This window comes from Miniopterus schreibersii (assembly GCF_964146895.1).
Source record: "Miniopterus schreibersii genome assembly, chromosome: 2".
NCBI lineage: Eukaryota > Metazoa > Chordata > Mammalia > Chiroptera > Miniopteridae > Miniopterus > Miniopterus schreibersii.
In genome coordinates, this window is record NC_138102.1 from 14487159 (window position 1) to 14496234 (window position 9076).

Sequence of the window (9076 nt, forward strand, 5' to 3'; positions counted from 1 at the left end):
TGGTTAATTCTCATCATAACTGTAGGGAAGGAAAAAAATCTTCCGATACCCCCTTAGGTTTTTACCTAGGACCTGCAAATTAAACTGACAGGTAAACAGGAGGAAAATTAAACAACGTTCATTGATGTTTTTTTTTACATATGCACAGGGACTTCAAGGAAAAGAAATGAAAACCCAAAGAAGTAGTTACACTTGGGGGCTTACTTGCCATTTTAACAAAGGGCAATAAAAATGTCAAAAATCGACTAGACAAAAAAAAGGGGCTTTGGGAGTCTAGAGCTGAAAAATTATGGGAAGGTGAGTAGGAAATAAATGGGGAAAACTACTGGTACATAAGGGTTATTTAGTAAGGTTTATTTGTGCAGACTCATCTCGGTTCAGTCACCGGCTCTGGAGACACCTGCCCAAGGAGAATTTATGGCCAGCTTTTAAGCAGATGGGGAGGGTGGCAGAGAGCTCTTCTTATGTCTGCTTTTCCTAATTGCCTTTACTTCAGAATAATCCTTAAGCCAGGGTGGCATATTCTGATCCCCTTTATGACCATATCACAGCCTGGCCAGGTGTCAGCAGTGCAAAGAGAGGTGTTAGAGTTTCAGCTTGAGCTTTGCTTGAATGAGGGGCGGGTCCCATCCAGCCAACAGTGGCTTTAGAAAGCCTGTAGTAACCCTTTAGAAACCTGAAGTCCTTACATCTGAATTTTTTAGGTAGACAGAAGGAAGGGGCCAAGCACTAACAATTCATAAATATTCATTTATAACTATTTTAGCAAAATAACAAAAGGCCTTTAACACTGCACAAGATTGATCAACTCACTTCAGTTGAAAGAATGGTTTCCTGAAGTCAGGGTAGGAAACGGCCTTTCCCAGCTGCATGGAATACTCAGATTCCAGCTTTGGAAGGAACAGAAGGAGAAGCAGAGGTGAGGAGGGGCAAAGAGACCCCACCTTCTACCTCAGGCTCCTCCGTGGGCCATTTCGATAGGACAGCCACAGAATGACAGGCCTGCCTGCTCAGGCACCCCCAGTCCCACATCTGCCTCAGTCAGCCTGCACCAGGAAGCGCCTCCTCTGATAGTGTAAATTTTCCTCTAGATAATTTAATGTCCTATCTAATTCAGTTTTTGTCTTTTAAATTTGAGCTATCTGGAATCAACATACAAAGGAATACAGCGAAATGTGTTCTGTTCTTTTCCAGATAAGAACTGTAGTCTCTCTACCTTTTCTGTTGGAATTAGCATAACAATCCACAGGGTTTGCTCACTGAGGGAAATACCTAGGGCCCTCTTTAAGCAGTGGTTAATCCATCCTGCTCTTTAGCCCATGCATTAGGGGTTAACTAATTAGCACCCAGCCAACTCCATTTTTCATCTAATATACCCCCACTCCAAACTCTAAATCCCAGTGTCCTGCGAACTTTATGTCAAACAGTCTTGAATCTCCCCACCAAGCAAGAAGGTAACAAGGTCTGTCTTCTAGGCGATCAAGGCCCCTATTTCAGGGCCCTTTTGGATGCCGCCCTGAGTCTGAGCCCTGTCCTCTCCGGACCTGGGTTTCATTTGGTGCAATGAAAGTGGACACCGGTTTTCAGTGCTGGCTCAGCCATTTAGCAGCTGGGGAGCTTTGGGTAAGTTCGGACCTTCACTTTCCACATCTTTTCAATGTTCATGTCATCTGCCTAGCAACACTATAAGATTTGCTCTTGGATCTTGACAAAACTTCTACAATCCTCAGGCCAGAGCCATGCACAGAAGCTTGGAACAGAGATCTGTAAACTTGTTAATTATCATGACTGTGCTCAGAAGAAATACCAAGAGCCCTTCCACCTCTCCACCCGCATCCCCCAGCCCCGCTGTTCCATTTGTGCCCTCACACTGTTTCAGACACTCTGTAGGCTTTACCTGTTTACCACACCACCACTGCTGCTGCTTCTCTGGCCACCATTTCCTGCTCCTTTCATGTGGTTTTGCTGTTTGCTGCTGGGGTACCCAGGGCTACAGCTGCTTCTCTGGAGAGACCCATCCAGATCCTCAGCCTCTCACTAGTCCACCCAGCCAACTGCCCTGAGGCTCCCCGGGCTCCCTGCACAGTCCAAGAGCTCCAGGCACTTTCCGGCCTGGTCCCAAACAGGCAGCATTAATCCTCTCGTGTTCTTTGCAGGGAACTTCTGACCAAGCTAACTGCTTCCGCTCAACTGAAACACACAAGGGTGGTCACACTGAAATGCGCTGATGTGTCTAGATGACTGTTCAGAGCAGAGCCCAAGCTGAAGGGTGCACTTCCTGGCCTGAGGCATAAACACCACATATATTTTTTTCCCTTTCAGAACGGCTATTTTTCAGGCTTGTAATGAAGTGTGGCCAGAATTTACTGTCTTCTAGAATCTTAGGTCAGGCAGAGGTTTTGCCTTCTTTTGTTTTATACATGTGAATAAAAATAGAGTAAACAAAGCACACTGTTAAATATTTTACACATACGTCAGTAGATGTGATTCTAGAGCAGACTTCTTCGGAGGTATTTGTGGTTGGTTTAAGGGTTACGAAAAACACAGAAATAGTTTCTAAAAATGATCACGAAGTTATCAGGTTTGAAGAATAACATACTGCAGAGTGCTAAAAATATAGATTTTTTTCAGTCTTACTTAGGAGGGCTCCTGTTTTCGTGCCTTTTCTTCAGTTAACAGAAGAATCAAGAGAAATGTTGGGGACGGACTTAAATTTCTCCTGTAGGGCAGCTCTGGCAAAGGCCCTTCCCCTGTGTGAGATTCCCCAAGGCCTTGCCCTGCAGAGATGAACTGTGTGTGCATGTGTGTGCACATGTGTGCGTGTGCTCACACACACACATACATAAATGAATGTATGCATATACATACATGCGTATACACATACATCTATATATAAAATTTACTTTTTTTTCTGGAAACATCTATTTCCTCCCCCCCATCTTTGTAAACCCCCTTTGTTCCTCCCCACCCCTTGCAATTCAAAGGGGCTTTCTCGCCCCCACTTTGTGTGTGTTAACTCATCTTTACTTGCGACAGGATGTATTAAAATTAAATGCTCAAAAAGTTCAGAGACTGATTTTCTTCCACCTCCAGTGTGGGTTTTCTCGCCGCTGATGCATCTTCAGTTAGTTATGAGTGCAGAAGGCCAGCGTCGGTCACTGCACGATGATTGACAGGCGGGAATGGGGAGGACCAGGCGCGTCCAAGATTGAGGTATCTTGCATTTCCCTGTGATCATTGCAGAAGAAAAGCAGTTGCTCAGATTAGGGCACAGGAACAAGTGCCCGGCACCCCACCTGGTCAGTGCCTGAAGGCCAGCTGGGCCTGCAGTCCCGGAGTGCCAGCGTCTGGCCATCTGACCCTCTCTTGCACTCCTCCATGTCCTGCTTTGAGGGGAGGCAGAGGTGGTCATTGCCATAATCACTACCATGGAAAGAACTGGCAGAGCCCTATGCCATACGCTGAATCTGTAGCCAACCTGTACCATTAGTTAAGGGGTCTGTGGACACCAGGAATTCCTCAGCCTCCCTGACTCAATACCCAGTTCCCCTAACCTTCCTCTAGGCTCAGTGCTTCTCTGAAGTCACCAAGGACATGGCCATCCGGAGGTGCATTTATTTCTTATCAGGTGAGCAACTGCCTGCTGGGTGAACCACTTATGCCCACCTCATGACATCTCAGAACCTCCAGGGAAGGGTGTTGGTCTCCTGGGGCCCTTCCTGCTCCCCTTCCCCCAACCCTCCATGCACAGCTGAGCCTGCTCTGTGCTCCTCGACCTCCCCTACAGCAGCGTCTTCCCCTGCTGGGCTGGGTAGGGGCACAAGGGAGCCTCTTCTCCAAGGGCCCTTATCCCAAGACAAGCAGGGGGAAGGGCAGGGGCAGGGACAGGTACCAAGGCAAAAACCACTTCCAGTGATGAGCAGTGTCCCAGGCTGGAGAATGACCCATCAGCCTGTTAGGAGAGTCAGGAGCCATTGCTAAGAGCAGTTGCAGACAGTGAAGAGGGAAGGAAGCGGGAGGTGCCAGATTTGCTGGGAGAGCTTGGCTCTCCTTGGTCTAGATGGCAGCGTGTGGAGTCCCTGAAGACATGGACAGAGTTTCTCAATCCGAGGATTGTTGCTGGGCTGCCAGAGTCAGTGCCTTCAAAGGGCCACCCCCACATCTCTCCCACGCTCCCCATCCCATGAGGTCGGGGCTCTGGTGGGCAGCACCCTCTGGCAGACAAGTGACCAGAAAGAAGAGGTCAGTCACCTGAAGGGCTTTGCATGGGGGCAGCTGGCCCTTGGGTGGCTGGGTTCTCTCCCCTCTCCCTGTTGCCTTTGTCCCACCCTTTCACTGCTAGTGCCCATCTTCCCCAGAAGGTGCGAGAAGGGGAAGAGGTTGCAGAGAAGCGAGCTTGTTTTGCTTGGCAGGGGAAGCTGAGTTATCTGGGTATTATGTACTCAGAAGCACCCCCTTTCTTCCCAATGCAACAGAAAAAGGCAAAGGTTAAATAAGCACTGCCCATTCAGTCTGAGAGTCTGCCTGAAGCTTGCTGGGGAGCAAGGAAGGAAAGACTCAGTAAAGAGGGGGCTTCCCAGCCTCCCCTCACATATCCACTAAGACACAGATGTCTCTTAGCCCCACCATCCCTCCGGCAAGCCTGGTTTGGTGGCCTTACCCTGGGTCTGCCCAGGGCCAAGACCTGGCCCCTCCCCGTGATTTCTGCTCCATATCTCTCCTGGGCCTTCGCTCTTGCTGCCTGAATCTTGTTTCCCTTGGCTGAGGCTGGTGGTGGGGCTAGATGCTGCTCATTGAACCCACCTCCCAGGTGGAGTGCTGCTTCACCTGACTGGACCAAGAGACCCTGCCCTCTCAGAGTGACCTCTTTTGCACGTCAGTGCCGGCTGGGGGGCTGTTGGATCAGCCACGCTGTCCACTGACCACTGGAATCTGTACTTCCTGCCCTTCCCCCCTCCTCTACCCAATGGCCAGCTAAACCACAGTGGCAGGCTGGCAGCCTCCTGGCTCAGCCCCCAGACTTAAGATCTGGGATAGTATCAGCATAGGAGATACACACAGCAGTGGGCTGTAGACTGATCGGCCTCACCTAGAGTGGTCTGTGACTTCTCCTGCCCCCTTCTGTGACCACCTCCCTGGCAGCCTGCTCGCCTGCCTCATGGTCTCCAAATTCTTTCTACTTTCACTACCTCTCACCCAGATATTGTGCCAGTCTCCTAACTTGACCCCCGCCTCTTCCTGCTGCAGTGAATCCTACACACCCCTGGACTGAGCTTCTTAAACACAGCTGAGCACATTTCCTGATTACAAATGGCCCTATTGCCGGCCACTTTCAAGGGCTCCGCAGCGGAGCCTATACCTCCTCCCCCAACATCTCCGACCCTTTGTCTGGAATCACCCTTTGGCCTGTGTCTTCCCTGGACGAGCTCTGCATTTGCTTTCCTGAGTGCTTTGACTCACACTGTTCTCTCTGCCCCGAATGCCCTTCTCCTGGATCTCCCGAGACGGTCTGAGAAGGATCTTGCCAAGCTTTGAGCTTGCACATGGGAATGTGCCCTCTGTGTGATCCCCAGCCCCCTCCCACCAGGACCTTATGCAACCCATCCTGGATCCGCTTCAGAATTGCCCCACGCCCGAGTGATGCAAAGCCAGAAAAATAACCCATCTCAAGGGAGACGTCACACTTCACTTTTGAATCAGTTGGAAATTTAGACAAAACTTCTTTTCCACATTATCTCTGTCCCTTTCACTTTCAGTTCACCGAGACTCACTGTCCTTTCTTAAACAGTGTGGCTCTCCTTGCCTGGCAAGCAACAAACTCATGTCTATGCATTTAGACGAAATTGGTTATCTTGGTTCCATGGCACAACCAAATTCTCTGTTTCCTTGGTTTTCCAGCCCAAAGTAATCCTCTTTCATTTTGAATTCCTTCATCATTTTGTCTGTTCCCTTGAAGTACTTCTTTATCTCTTTTCATTGATTCATTAAACAAATATCCAAGCATTGTGTTGGTTTGTTTTTTAACCAAGCACTGTTATTTACCCTAGGTTATGATCATGAACCAAACAGACAAATAACGATAAAAACCCCTGACCTCATGGAGCTTACATCATCTACAGGTAGAGACAGACAATAAACACAAAAAAGTAACATAGGCAGTGTGTTGGGTGTTGAGTATAGGTCATGGAGAAAATGAACACAGGGACAGAGCTACGGAGCCTGGGAGGATAGTAACAATTTAAAATACTGTGGTCTTGGAAATTTCACCCAGCTGGTCTGGATATGCTCAATTCTTAGGATCTTTTGGGTAAATATTGGAAGCTACTAAGGTTGAGGTAGGTGAGAGTTGGCCACTCACCCATGTCCCCGTCAGGGAAGAATCAGAGCACATCTCAAACCAGATTCTGCTTATGATGTTTATTAACCAAATAATTGTTAGCAAAGCGGGCCCAAATTTGCTCACACAGCTTGTTCTGAATTTCGACAGACCTGTCCACGTTTCCGAGGTTCTGTGCCTTCTAGTTGGGATCACGCACCACAAATCCTTCCAAATCAATATCCGGATACGGGATTGAGTAGGGGACAAGTCTCTCCTGATGGGCACAAGGCACAGGTTTACAAGCCTTCTGGACAAAACTTCTTTTCTAGGTTCTATCTGTTCCTTTCACATTCAGTGATTCTTACACCCTGTTTGCTTAAGAGTAAGGAGTGTCCCAAAGTCCCTAAATGATTGTAGTCAACAACTGGAGGCCATTCACAGAAGTCATTTTAATTTTACCAAAGAAAGCCAATTCTTCACTCTCAGGATGCTACTTAGTATGTTTCTAGTTTCACCAATAAAGGCCTATTTTTTAAGTTTAGTGAGCTAATTAGCAAAGTGTTGGTTGTTGCTTGAGATGCTAATAACAGAAACTCTGGGACAGCAGTTTCTGAGTGCGGCGCGCTTCAGTTGCATGTTAACTGACCATCCCTAGAATTAAAACTTAAATAAGCCGTCACAGACTGACTATACTGAAGTATTTTAAAGTAAATCACTAATATAACAGGTGCTGAGGGAAGGCCTCACAGGGAAAGCGACCTATCGAAAGACTTGAAGGTGGTGGAGGAATGAGCCACACGTCCTTCGAGAAGCATTCTAGGCTGAAGGGAGAGGGAGTGAGCATCCCTGGGCCAGGAGTGCACCTGCCCTGAGCGAGGAGCAGCAGGGAGGCCAGCGTGGCTGAGGCTGAGTCAAGGAGGCAAGGAGGGGACAGTGGCAGGTGGTGGCAGGAAGGTAATAGGGCCGGATCACATGGAGCCTTGCAGGCCAGGGGAAGTGAGAGGGGAGCCACTGGAGAGTTTTGAAAGGGAGTGGCATGATCTGGATTAGGTTTTCACAGAGCCAATGACATCACTTTGTTGAGACTACACTGGTGGGGACAAAGTCCAAAAAGCAAGGAGACCAGTTAGGGACCTACTGAAATAGTCCAGGTGAGACTGGCCAGGGTGGTAGAAGTGGGCAGATTCTGCATATACACAGAAGGTAAAGCGACGAAATATACCAATGGGTTGGAGGTGAAGTGTGTGAGAAGGAAAGAACTTAAAGTTGACTCAAGATGCTTAGGCTGAGCAAGCAGAAGGTTGGAGCTGCCGTTCACTGAGATGGGGAGACTGCCGGAGGAGGTGTTGGGGGGGGGGTAGGTCAGGATTTCAGTGTAACGAGTGTGAAAGGTGGAGTGGTGATGTGGAGTGCACAGTTCAAGAGACGGACAAGAAGAGTTATGCATCTGGGAGAAATCAACATAGAGATGGTGCTTAAAGCCATGACCCTGGAAGAGGTGACCCAGAGAGTGAGGTAGAAATTAGACAGAAAGAGAGGAGGTCCAAGGACCAAGCTCTGGGACTCCCCAGCATTAAGAGGTCAGGGAGACAAGGAGGAACTGGCCAAGAAGTCTGACAAGGAGCCACCAATGAGATGGAAGGACCACTAGGAGATTGTGCATCCTGGGAACCCGGGAAATAAGTAACCAATGAGGGGGAGCAGTCAACCGTGCAGACGAGGAGAGACCTGACAGTGGGGTCCACCAGCTCGGGGATCACTGCCTGCAAGCAGCTGATCAGGTGGATTCAAGAGAGAATGGGGTGAGCAGAACTGGAGGCGGTGAGTGTAAACTGCCGCAAAATGTGAGCTAAGTCCCTTGGTGTGTTCCTTGCCCCAAGTCAATCTCATATTTCTTGATCATCTAATACAGGCCAGGGAAGGTGCCAAAAGAACAAGCCTGGAGCCATGCTTCCCCCAGGAGGGTCCACCCAGCAGAAGAACTTCATCTACAAACAGCGACAGGTATTCTGGTAACGGACAGCACCAAGTTCTGTGGGAGCAGAAAGAGGCAGACACAAACTTTGGGGAAGTCCAGGGCAGTGGCATCTGAGCTGGTCTTGAACGAAGGGTGGAGGTTGCCAAGCAGACGGTGGAAGAAAGCTGTGCTCGGCAGGAGGGGAGCTGTCAAGGTGTGAGCGTGAGCTGTCTGGAGGGTGTGCAATGAGGACGGTGGGAGGGCGTTTGTTAAGGTGGTAGGCCACCCTGACAATGACCTCGTGTGGAATTTGAAGGTATTCCCTGGACAACAGGAAACACTGATGGTTTCTAACTCTTGGAGTGACAAGGTTGGTTTGTACTTCGGTAGGGGACCCATGGGGTTGCAGGTGGAGACCCCAGGCAGCGAGGCCAGCAGGAGTTGATGCAGTTGCTTAGACAAGCAGTAGAGGGGCCCAGAGAGGGCGATGCCTTGAGGAAGTCAGGAGGGGAAGGATGCGGTGAAAGCCACAGGACCGAGCGAGTGCCTCTTGAGATGGGGATCGGGGAGAGCGAGGCACGGATGACTCAAAGGCTTCTGTCTCGGGCTGAGCAGATGGCTGATTAATCTTTTTGTCTCCATGGTACTTAACACATAATAGACTCTTGAAAAATAGTCCTTGGTTGTTTGAACTCAAATATAAAAAACCTAAAAGAGTTTTGAAATCAGTTTGTAAGAAATCAGCCTCCCCCCCAACACACACACACACACACACACACACACACACACACACACACACA